General features: G+C 42.8%; 1 protein-coding gene across 14 annotated transcripts in view; it reads left to right on the top strand.

The window, feature by feature from the left end:
* Positions 1–13,208, top strand: part of ARPP21 (cAMP regulated phosphoprotein 21) — a 160,868-nt gene that overhangs the window by 61,655 nt on the left and 86,005 nt on the right. The gene's annotated exons all lie outside the window — the stretch shown is intronic.

The raw sequence follows: 13,208 nt of genomic DNA, 5'->3' as shown, positions 1-13,208 counted from the left end.
GGTTCCCTGACCTTTGAAATGTGCATGAACATTCTGTAACCATGAACATTCTGCAGCTATGTCACTGGCTCAGCTAATCCAAGTCAGGATAACTGAGGAATTCAATATTTACACATTTCTATATGAAATGCCCTAGTTTCTCACTTCTCTGAATGTTTCATTGCAATTATTGGCAGTTCTTGCCTTGCGCACACATGGAAGTATGTATTTAAGAGAAAACACACACATTTAAATTACTTTGAGAGAGAAAACGCACATAAAGGCTTATTCAAAAAAGTTTGTAAATCTGCATGCATTGCACAGGCATATGCAATAAACTCTTGGCAGTTGCTTCTAGGTTAAGTAGTTTGCAGATAAGACAATTAATAGTGCATAAGGAGCAGGAGTGTATGTATGCTCTGGGCCCAGCAGTCATACACAACAGCTCTTCTTTCCCTTCACCTCCAGGGCCGTCTCATCCATAGGGGCTGGTGCCACGGTGTGCCAGGGCACCGGGCCCCCCAGGGGCGCCCCCGCAAGCCCGTCGGCATACAGGGCTCCCCCTCCCCAACCCGCCCCCACGGGCGGGTGGGCGGGTTGCAAGCTGGCCACCCTCGCCTCCCGGAGCCCCAGCTGAAGCGCTGGAAGGGCACGCAAAGCCCCGCACCAGCACCACGCCCCTCATCCCCCACTCACCCACCCCCCTCCCAAGGGGCGGCCAGCGCGGGAGGGAGGCGGGCGGAGAGGCGGCACACCGGGGGCACTGAGGGATCGCCGCGCCACGATGGCCGATCCCTCTATAAGACGGCCCTGTTCACCTCCATAGGGAGGTAGATTATCTGGGGGAGGTAGCAGCAGAAAAGTGTTGGACAGGGGAAGAGTTAAGCATTCCCCAAGTACTTTTCTGTTACAAATTGCCCCCTCCAGAAGTTGCTTTGCAAAGAAGAAGAAGAAAAAGCCTTCAGGCTTTTATATGTGTCTAACGTGTAGTCTTGCTCTAAGAAAGTCAGTTTCGAAAATGGTTCTTAGCATACATCCAGTATATTCAATAGCACATATTGTAGCTATAAAATTTAGATGGATTGCTTCCAAAACAGCACCATTTTCTTAGGCTTTAAGGTGACAGTTGCATAGACTCAGCAGCCCAGGTTTCTTTAACCTTGAAACCTGTTCCCAAAGAACTGCTTGTTTAATTCAACATTAATTACGTGATATTATCGTATACCCACAATTCCTTGACCAAACAAGTAGTTGTATTTTGCCTCCCTACCACTCTGTTTCCCTTCTGTGTTAGTTTCACAATTTTCATGTGACGCTTGGAACAGGAAATGATACACAGATTCCATGGACTCTTCATTAATGAGGGTCAACTTACTATTATAAGAATGCTACCAAAACTCTTTCCAGACGTTTCCCACATTTATATTCACTAAACTTAAAGGGAGAAGAGAAGGACCTGCTGGTTAGCCCATCCGCCACATACACACATTTGGCTAAATGTGTGATCTATATGCACTTATGGGGTCTCTTTGGCTGTGCATGTATAAGCCGTGGATATAACAATAACACTCTTTTATGTGCATTCAATCAACACATTTATGAAGGTTTGAAAGAGCCCGTAGTGAATGAGGAGTTCGCCTATTCTTCAAGCATAATTGTTTTTAGCCAGTGGCAGACATGCCCCCATTCAACTGACCTGTGTACACTGGAACTGGTCCAAAACAGAGACTGTAGCTTTGACTTCACGCCAAAGATTTATTGGAGATTAAATGGGCACTCAAATCTAGGAAGTGGATGGATGGGTGGGTGTGAGAGCAAATTATACATACCCATAGACCCATATACATACCCATAGGTCACTCTTCTTGAAGCCTTTTTTGTTTTGTTTTGCTGCTGTGTGTGTGCTGGCAATATAAAAAAAATACTACAATATCCACACCAAGCACTCACATTTCTTCACCATTATTCTCTCCTTGGAACATTGCCCTCCTTAAAATGATTCATGAAAATAACTGTATGAAAATAAGTAACTCTCCTGTTTTGCCATGCATGAATGGGGTGGAAAATTTGGCCGCCATTCAATAATAACTCAGTATATATGAATTTATTTATTTACTAGTGTGTTCTCCCATACATTTCATGGAGAATTCTGGTTATATATAATCCTTCATTTGAAATGAATAAGAAGCCAGTGGGTGAGGTGTCAGGTGCAGCACCTTATAGTTTTCAGAGCCCTAGTGTCTGGAACATATTTGTATTATGCTCAGTTTGACTAGAAGTCTGTGGGCTGTGAATCCTATATTCCCCCCCCCACACACACACATCAACAAAACATTAAGGAAAGGTCTATGGTGGCATGCCATGAAGTACAACAGGCAAGGGTTGTGCTTGCATGGAAATGCTTTGTGCTTGTTCACAGGTCTCTCTTGCATCCCTGACTTTGGTGTGACTGTATGTTGTATTATCACACGGGTTCTGGGCATCTTTGATGTTCCTCCAGCATCCTAATGCAAAATTATAATGCAGAAGAATTATGTCAGCAGAATGTTACATATTCCGTTGTGCCAAATATGTCATAGCTGAAATATAATGTGGGTAGCACTGCCCACACTGAATCTGTTATCCCTTGTGTCAGCAACATAGGGGCTTGATTCACTGCAAACATCTTGTACCAGTTACATGGGTGCAGAAGCCATCCATTTATAGCTATACAGATATATTTATTTACATTATTCTCTAAGAAATTCGGCAGCAAGCAGTGGGCCAGTTCAGATGTACTGATTCCACTCTGGTAAATCTGTGGCATCTTTATCTCTTCCCTCCCCTCCTCCCACCATCATAATCATTCGAGCCACAGTTTCCTGTGACATCCAAAACAGGAGACTCTGGTTTAAGGGCACCCTCCAAACCAGACTCAGATCCTTCTTTCTTATTCTGGCTCATTGGGGCCCTTAAACTACACCTTCCTGGTTCGGACATCAGAGGAAAGTATGGCTTAAGAAATGAAGACTGCAATCCTTCGCCCAGTTATTTGACCATAAATCTGACAGTGAACTCAGTGGGGCTTACTTTTGAGCAGCCATATATCAGATTGCACTATAAGATAAATTTTCTGAAGCTGGTTACAAAAAGAAAATAGAGGAAGGAAGGAAGGAAGGAAGGAAGGAAGGAAGGAAGGAAGGGAGTTTCTGGCCTTGTGCTAATTTTATTTTTTACATTTTCCACAAGTGCTATTTGCCATTCTTTGTTGTACCAATTTGTCCAAGCAGCACCTTGCAAGTTGTCCCAGCATCTTGTTGTTATGAGTCTTATTAAAGGTTTAAGTTACTGTAATATTATCTCCCGTGAAAAGATTGAGGAGAGCCAGCTCTGGACATTTAGATACGTTTTGTAAGGTAATTGCTTTTATTTGGACAAATACATCTTCCCATGACTTACTGAACTCTGATTGTTACATCTGAACAAGTACTAAGTTGGTTTCCAAACAAATAACAATGTACAATTCCTTTATCTTTTCTCTATATGTAGCTAGATAATATCTCCCAATCTCCCATAAAGCAACCCTGACTTGATAACTTGATGTCTTTAAAACCAGTTACGGTAAACTTGCCAAAAGTTTTCCACTAGAACAGAATAAAGTTATTCTAGAAAACCTCTTAATTTCACATCAACACAGCTTGCATTCTCTTAAAGCTCTGGTCATTAATAGAATGATTTCTTTAAAATGCTAAATAAAACTATAATTTTGTGGGAGCTGGAGATATGTGGGCTACAAGGTATCTCCCATTAGGTGTTCATTGAAAACTTCAGAGAGCAATTACTAATGCTATTGTGTCAGTCAGGTAGGTTGTAATATGTGGGATCCTCTAGTTCTTTTTCTCATGGGGCTTGCACATTTTTCTTAATGATTTGAAAGAAAAAAAATGGTTTCCAGATCTACAGATAAAACAAAACTGGGAGGCAAAGGACAAAGTAAGGTTGAAAATGATCTTAGCAAACAGCAGGAATTGAAAAAACAGCAACGTGAAAATTCCCAAAGGCAATATATTATATTTACAGTTCCGTTTTGAATGTTTGCTCTGAAATAAGTCTCAGAAGTAAATTTGCATTGGATTGCAGGTTTAATTTGTTAAGAAGTGCAATATGCAATCATGGGAAATTAGGTAATAGCAAAAAAACCCAAAACCCTAGGTTTGCTAGTTCATACCTAGAGAATTTAGCCTTAAGGATCTCATTTACTAATCAAAGCTAAATATATTTTGGGTTTCATTTGGAACAGGGGTCAGCAAACTTTTTCAGCAGGGGGGCGGTCCACTGTCCCTCAGACCATGTGGTGCGCCGGACTATGTTTTTTTCGGGGGGGGGGTGAACAAATTCCTATGCCCCACAAATAACCCAGAGATGCATTTTAAATAAAAGGGCACATTCTACTCATGTAAAAACACGCTGATTCCCGGACTGTCCGCAGGTTGGATTTAGAAGGCGATTGGGCCGGATCCGGCCCCTGGGCCTTAGTTTGGCTACCCATGATTTGGAACATAGGTTCAGGTGGTCTATTGTGGCATGTAATGCCCTATTAGTCAGGTTTGCAACATAACATATGAATGCACATGGGGTAGTCCCAATGAAATCATGGCTGTTTTGCTCCTTCCCTGGTTCTCCTGGGGCTACCTGGAGCTAAATTAGTTTGGTTTGCAGTCATGTCCAACCTCGGCATGTAGTTTGTTTCTATCCAGACAACCCCTGCCTATAAGTACAGTAAGGTTTGTTCTTGGCTTACTGCTTGTAGTTTATCTGGGGGAAGCAAACGATGAGTTCAGGTTCAGACGTAATGCTCAGTGGGCAGGTAGGGAGAGGTGATGGCAGCACACTGGGTGAGAAGCAAAGCAGCCATGAGGTTTATTGTGAATGCCTGTGCATTTGTATGTTCATGCTTAGCTATGGCTTGACTTGGCATCACATGCAAACTGTGCCACTGTGTCATATGAGCAACGTAATAAATTTCACATATGTTCAGACATGATGGTGTATCATGGTTTGGTGCTATGTGAACCAGCCTTTAAGGACCTCATGGGCTTGTATGCTTTGCTCTCTTCTTGCACACTGTTTTTGTGATTTGTTAGGGGTACATGGGGTGTTAGGGGAGGTGTAGTACTTCTGGTGGTGACACACCATACTCCTTGTGGGATAGTTTGTCCACCTTTGGTCCCAACCCTGCACTCAGCTCTCACCTGTGGCTCCTAGAACTGTCAGCATGCAACAGCAGCCACACCCAGGAAACGGCTTCAACTGACTGGCTAAACAGGTGAGGGTAGCCAAAGAGTCTTAGATCCTCCATGAGTTAGGGACTCCCTTGTATGTGAAGATAGGCTCCAGTGGATTGAGTGGACGAGACCCAATGGTGGGTCCAGGGGTTAAGAAGGCAGTTTCTGCACATGCTGTAGAGAGAGGTGAGGGGCAGATAGGGCTCATCATCCTATGAAGGTAGCCCACCTAGAAGGAAAACTCTGATCCTAATCCACCACTACCTTGTGGGATATCTCCAGGAGATAAACCCTACAGAAATCTGGAATGGAGTCCCTAAGACGGTTGGATTGCATCTTGTGTGCCTTCTTCTGGCAACTCCTGCAGCCAAGCTGCTGCTAAATGTATTGCTTTCCTTTCTTTTGTTCCAGAACAGCAAGGCCTTGTTGTCTAGGCAGCCCAGGACCTCCATACACACTGCTCAGGGCTTGTGCCCCAGGGAGGTCACTTTGGTGCCGCTAACACAATGGTTTGACTTCACCCCCGGAGGCGCACTCCATTGTCTCTCGAGACAGATGGTTGCCAACAACAACAAGGGAGCAAGAAACCATGATCCCTGGTTCAGATATAACAGGAAGCTGTTTATGCTGCTTGTGCTAGAGGTGGAACAACGGGGGAGCAATTGGGCAGTGTACACCAGCATGCTGCTTGTTTACAGTAAATCACGATAAGCTTGAAAGTCTGAGTTATTGTGCTAAGCTAAGGGAACACAGCCAGAGTTGCCAAGCCAATGTTAAACCTTAAAAAGGACACACTGGTAGAAAATGAGAGGGGCTGGTGGAGGTTCCACATGCCTGAATCCGTTTGAGTAAGTAGTGTTTTACCCCATAAATGTTATCCATAAATAATATCCCCATTTGCCTAGGAGGGAATGAATCATTAGGCTCATTTATACATGAGAAAGAAGGAGCTCAGAAAAGTGTGTGCCCTTCTCATTTCTAAAATCCCACAGTTTATTAATTAACTTGGTAGCGATTCCAACAGTATGGCCACAGGGGAGTCAATGCTCAAAACTAAGCTGGCCGTAAATGCGGTAGTGAGCCACCTGAACATTCTGAACTCACAGGAGTAGGTGCCATATGGAACTCTGCTGCAACATGAATGCACAAAGTCACCTTCTGGCATGAAATGTGCCTGTGAGAATCTGTCCTAAGTTATGAGGAATAGGTGTTTATTTTTGTTCCTTTTACAAAATGTAATCTATTGATCCAGTAGCTAATGTGATTCTGTGGATTTGCTCAGCACTGATATTTGCTCTGGGTGATTAAGATTACGATCTGTTCCAGAATAGCACTCCAGATATCTTGAGCAGGGTGAGGAAAGATTTGTTGTGGGTACAAAGCGTTGAAAAGGCATTTAAAAGAAAAAAAATAGAGGGACTGCCATTTTATTCATCATTGTACAGAATTGTAACCATTTTGACTCTGCAGCTATTATGGTTATATGAAAGATTTTGCTGCTCTCTGGGGTTTCTTGTTTCCTCAACTTAGCCCTGACGTATAGAGCTCCCTCACCCTCCAAAAAGTTATTCTGCATGTATCCAAGAACAGAACTTGGGAGTAATGAACCATCTCTAATGTCCCCGATATTAATTTTTCAGTATAATGTAACATCTAAACTAATTTGTTTGGAATTAGGGTGGCCATGTACTTTATAACTATTACACTGTAATAAAATGTTAGTTAAATATTGGTCAATCATTGCAATCTTTGTTAAACACTGCAGTCTGACAACTCAAGGGTATAATCCTGCCATAAATAAAATTAAAATAATTAGTCTTTAGTCTGACCTTGGAAAACGGAAAACTACCAAAGGAAATGTAATGTACTGTAACATATTAGTGCAAACTTCCCTAAATTGCATTATTTTATGAGTCAATATTAAACTAGTCCATGGCATACTTCCAAGGACATTTATTTGGGAGTGCAAGCTTCCACATCATTGGAACTGCCATTCATTGGCCCAGTTTGCACATAATGCTAAGCCAAACAATGGCTTATCGCAAACAAGCAAACATACAGGTATCTAGAGTGAAGACTGCAGCTGCTGCTGTTCCTTGGGCTACCTTGAGCTAAACTACTGTTTGACTCATCTTCATAATTATGTCCAAACCTAGGATTGTCGTTTGTCTCACTAGAGACAATCCACATATGATAAACCAAGAGCAAACCTTTGCTTGCACCTTGTGATATGTCTGGACAGTGAGAAGCCTTGATAATTATTTCATTCATTCATTCATTCATTCATTCCCCACCCATCTGGCTGGGTTTCCCAAATTCCCCAGCCATGAGCTCAAGGTAAAATGTAACCCTAAGCCAAACCTGAGTTGTGTGGAAGCAGCTAGACCAAGGGAGGAGTGTGGCAGCTGCAACTGTAGCATTCACTTTCGGAACCCTCACATTTGCTAGTTCTTTCTACGGTTTGGCGGCTTAGCATTCTATGCAAACTGGGTCATTATCAGTGCTTTTAAAATTACTGTCATGTGGATTTCCACCTGTAGTGTGAAATGTCCATTCCACATCCATTCATAAAATGGTTTCTATTGTTGTCAGTTGAGAAGAAAAGTTATTCTTGGGTTATATATAATATTGTATTATACAATACAATATTATATATAATACTATATTACTGGAGAAGTGTTGGTTTCTAAAATTACCAGTTTTGGAATAAAGTATATACCAGTGGTAGCAAACCTTTTAGAGACCGAGTGCCCAAACTGCAAACCAAAACCCACTTATTTATCGCGAAGTGCCCAGAGTTGTTGAGCTTTTCATTGAGGGTTTTTTTTGGGGGGGGGAGGCTTCCCAAAGTTGTTGAGGTTTTTTTTGGGGGGGGGTCACATAAAAGTTGCTTTGCTTTTTGGGGGGATGCCCCAAAGCTGCTGAGCTTTTTTTGGGGGGGGGAGAGAGAACAGAAATAAATGACAAATAATACCTTCGCTGGAACTAGCACGCAGCACTGATATCGTCTGCCAAAGCGCCAAAAAAAACCCCCAGCAGAATAAAGGTTAAAAAAGAACACTGCTATGCCCAATCAGAAACAGCCACGGACGCAGCAAATTGAAAAACAGACCAATCGCGTAACACAATCTCCGGCGGCCAGCAAAAAAAAAGATTCCAGGTTTCAACAGCAGGCGCAACCTGTAGCGTGGGGGTGGGGGTGGGAGAACAGATGCGGAGGGGGGGAAACAACAGCACAGATGGGCCAATGGCGCACATGCCAGCAGTGAGGGCTCTGCGTGCCAAGCCTGGCACGTGTTCCATAGGTTCGCCACTGCTGGTATATACAGTCTTTAAAAGAGCAGTGGCTAACCCTAAAACTTTCTTTGACTTGCCCAAGGCCTCCCAAATTTGTAATAGTAGTAGTAGTAGCAGCAGCAGTAATAATAATAATAATAATAATAATAATAATAATAATAGCTTCCATGGATCTTGCACTTCAATGCCATCTTTACACTTTTGTGGGGGGTGGGGGTCAGTTGTTATCCACTTGATCTTTTAAAGAAAAGAAACGTAAACTTTTTTCTTTTTTTTACAACTGCTCCCATGGGTCTCCTGCTGTGATACTGTGAGGTCAAAAAGGATTTAGTGCCGTCCCATCCCTCTTGCAAATTCATTGATTTAAAAATGTTGAAAATAATTTAACAAGGTTTTTGTTTTTAACACTGCACATGAGTGTAGTGATTCTGTGATGCTGAAATTTTTTTTGTAATCCCACAAGACACACACCCCCCCCCCAAAAAAAATTCTTCCCTTTTTCCAGTTCTCACTCAATACACATATGTGCATGAGAAAGGTAGAGGGCTGATGCAAATGAACAGGAGGAAATAAGAAAAGCAGTAAAGTTTTGTTTATAACCATGCATATGCAACCCCAGGTAATTCAGAACTCTGGGTTATAATATGATGAGTATTTTGGGGAGCATTTCAACTCATCAATGATTGCCTCAGTGGTCCTCATCTGTTTCAGTTGCATCTCAGCTGCTCCTGGGAAGACACAAGCTAGATTCAAGGTTATCTTGACAGGGTGGAGAACTGGCCCCGAACTTACAAAATGAATTTCAACAGAGATAAACATAAAGTTCTATCCTTTAGATAGGAAATAGCAAGGGCACAAATACAGGACGTGTGACACTTGGCTTGGCAGCGGTATGCATGAAAAATATCTAGGAGTTTTAGAGACCACAAAGTGAACACGAGTAGTGCAGAGGCTTAAAAAACAACCACCTTTCTAAAAAGCTATAAACAGAAGTATCGTGTTGACAGATTCATATGTGTGGGTACTTAGGAAACAGATTGAGCCCAGAGCTCTTCTCCTCTCCTGACTTAATTGCACCCCATAAACTGGTTATACCAACAAAAACCATTCTCAGAATATCCACTCAGGCAAGATATGCAACAAGGCACACCGACTAGTAAAATAAATAAATCTTACTACATAAGCAGTAGTAAATTGGGAGATCGGATGGGCAGCATGATTGAAGCCTCTCAGATGACAGCTAAGAATAAATATGTGGGTAAAGGAGATACAGCAACCCCTGTTTCTGACTCGCTTGAGAGGGTTTTCCAGCCAAATTGCTAACCTGAATATTGAATTTATTTTAAAGTGGCAATATGAGTTCAGCACATAAAATCAAGAAGTCGGCTAATAGACATAGAAAAAACAGTGGGCTAGGTCAGGCATAGGCAAACTCGGCCCTCTAGATGTTTTGGGACTACAACTCCCATGATCCCTCGCTAACAGGACCAGTGGTCAGGGATTGATGGGAACTGTAGTTCCAAAACATCTGAAGGGCCGGGTTTGCCTATGCCTGGGCTAGGTTTTAGTAACCAGAATGAGCCAGATTAAAAAATTAAAACCCAGAGAGAACTAATTTTAAAGCTTGCTGATCAGGAGGATTGGGCGAGAAGACTGACTGTTAGGACCTGCAGCTAGAAAACGATGATTTGATTTCCACCTACAGTACCTGGTGGAAAGATTTGGTGCCAAATTTGACTCTCTTCAGACTGGATATTGAGATAGCTCACCGAAGCCTCAGGTTGAAGCCAAAGAACCCACCCTTCAAGGGATGTGATAGTAGCATTTGCTAATTACACTCATATATTGAATAATATATCTGAAGAAGTGTGCATGCACACGAAAGCTCATACCAAGAACAAACTTAGTTGGTCTCTAAGGTGCTACTGGAAGGATTTTTTTATTTTTTTATTTTGTTTTGACTATGGCAGACCAACACGGCTACCTACCTGTAACTACGCTCATAAAGACACTCTTATGCAAACCCTTAGGAACAAAGGCCACATTCTTCTCTTTTTGCTGGATTTGAGTGCAGAGGCTAAGGAGAGGTAGGGCTTCCAAGACTGCCACCAAACAATTAAGAGAAGCAGGGATAAGGTATCATTGGGGATTCATTCTAACTGTGAATATTGATGGTAGGAGCTGTTTGACAGTGGAAAGCTGGTGGACTTTCCTCCCTTCGAACTATTGAAGCGGGGGCTTTGTGGCCACCTATCAGGGGTGCCATGGTAGTGAATTTCCTGCATTGGTCTGGTTGTGGCGGGGAAGAAATGCACTCACTTTGCATCTTAATGCAAACCTATTTTAATTCATACTTTCCAAACTCGCATGTAATTACAAAATACAGTTATCCTGGGAAATTCACACTTTCTGAAATTTTGAGACACAGTTACCCAACCAAAGATGCGCACATAAATGCGTATATTGCGTAGAATTGCGTACAAAAGATGGTATTAGGAAAACATCCACATGCGAACGCGTATGAATTTCTGTGTCGACTTTGTTTTAAAATCTGCAAACTGATGGGGAAATGAGAAAAAAACTGAATGTAAAAGGGCAGAAATGAGAAACTAAATGGGTGAAATTAATCTGTGCCAGAGTTGAATTAGCTCATGGGTAGGCAAACTAAGGCCCGGGGGCTGGATCCAGCCCAATCGTCTTCTAAATCTGGCCCGGTCCGGGAATCAGCGTGTTTTTACATGAGTAGAATGTGCCCTTTTATTGAAAATGCATCTCTGGGTGTTTTGTGGGACCTGTCTGGTGTTTTTACATGAGTAGAATGTGTGCTTTTATTTAAAATGCATCTCTGGGTTATTTGTGGGGCATAGGAATTCGCTCTTTTTTTTTTCTTTTCAAAATATAGTCCGGCCCCCCACAAGGTCTGAGGGACAATGGACCGGCCCCCTGCTGAAAAAGTTTGCTGACCCCTGAATTAGATTATCCTTTAGGTAACACTACGATTCCTTATTGTGGCAATGCATTCAAACAGCCAATCACATATCCCAAAGCTGTGCTTCATCAGTTTGCCACCTCTGCTTCATCATACGTAAGCATTTATGGAGTGGTTGTCATAGAAAATATGCCCACTGTTGCAGTGATGTATTTCACAAGTTTTTAATTGCCATTAACATATTTTTTTTTTAAAAAAAAGGATGAGATCACCTTGCGTGCATTCTATAAAAGCATGATTCATGGGCACAAAAAAAATGTAAGAAAATGAGCTATGCTATTCCACCCTGGTCCTTGAAAACAGAAGGCATTAGGATGAAAAGCCAACTGGAATTAAAGAGAAACAGAAATTTGGGAGGTGAGGGAGGAAGGGACGAATGCAGCAAAATCAATTGAAAACCTGCATAGTAGTGCTTTAAATCAGCACAGTCCTTTTCCATTCATTCAAATTATATTTGTAGCAGCATTTTTCTAACTCCTGGGGTGGGGGGGGGAGGGAACATATATCAGCTGCATTAGCTGCCTGATGGTATATTTTTATAATTAGATTTGTATTTGGGATGTGTGTGTGTTTTGTGGTGGTTATCCTACAATCACACTGGGCAGCTGTTGTCCTCTTTCAACAGTGTTGCTTCTAAAGGTTTTCCTTCATTCTGCAACCAATCTCGCTGAAAACATCTAGTGTGCTCGTATTCCACATCCAGTGCATTCTAATAAGACATTTATGTGTTGAGGTTTCTGAGATCTCTCATTGAAGTATTGCAGCTCTCTTGAAATAATGCGCTCTTAATTGTCACCGAATGGCACTGCCATCCCAAGTATTTTCCGAACAGTTCTAAATTGGGGGGGGGGGGCTCCGTCTTTCTTCTCTATCCTTTGTAGTGCTGAATATCTCTGTTAAGCATTAAGGAGCCTTTTGGAGGTAGCTGTCCATGAGAATAGGAGGTCCATGAGATGGAGGCACCTTGGAGCCTAGGTGCATTCAGCAGGATGCACAGAGATTATTCCTTCAGGCCTTCTGCTTCAGTACACGAGGGTCAGGAGCAGAGTTGGTGTATACAGAGCTGATGGGGCAGGGCTAGTGCATATGCTGAGGTCCATTCTGTGTGCAAGTTTAGTGTGTTCTGAGAACCTATGTTTGAACATGGCTCTTGTATTCTCTTCATTTTTGTCCTTGCTTCTCTTTTCCGTCTGCCCGCACTCTCCTGCACATTAGGCCCTGCCTACATGCAGGCACTATTTGAAATGACACCTGCATTATGATTTGTCAGCAACATCCCACCGCCATATTGCCCTTTCACAACATGTAGAGATTGCACTACTGCGGTGCTTCGGGTTCCGAGCCATGGCTAGTTTTGACGTAGAACATACGCACACGATACAACTGTACAACCTGGTGACATCTCTATACATTGTGGGGAAAGGAGGCAGCAAGTCTTCACGTGGACCCCATTTCCAGTAGTCTGTGGTTGACAGGGCTGACCCACCCATGAGGCAAGGTGAGGCAACTGCCTCGGGCGGCAGGATCCACGGGGCAGCAGATCCAGCCTCCAAGGAATGCATCACCTGCTGCTCCTGTTGTCTTAGCAGCAACAGCTGTGGTGCCTGCTTGGAAGCCGGATCTGCCTCAGCAGCCCGTCCCCATGCCATATCTACAGTGGCCTCTTGATGATTAGGGGG

This window comes from Lacerta agilis, chromosome 12 (assembly GCF_009819535.1).
Source record: "Lacerta agilis isolate rLacAgi1 chromosome 12, rLacAgi1.pri, whole genome shotgun sequence".
In the NCBI taxonomy this organism is placed as follows: Eukaryota; Metazoa; Chordata; class Lepidosauria; order Squamata; family Lacertidae; genus Lacerta; species Lacerta agilis.
Note: the sequence above shows the minus strand (reverse complement) of the source record. Positions and strands in the feature narration are given on the sequence as shown.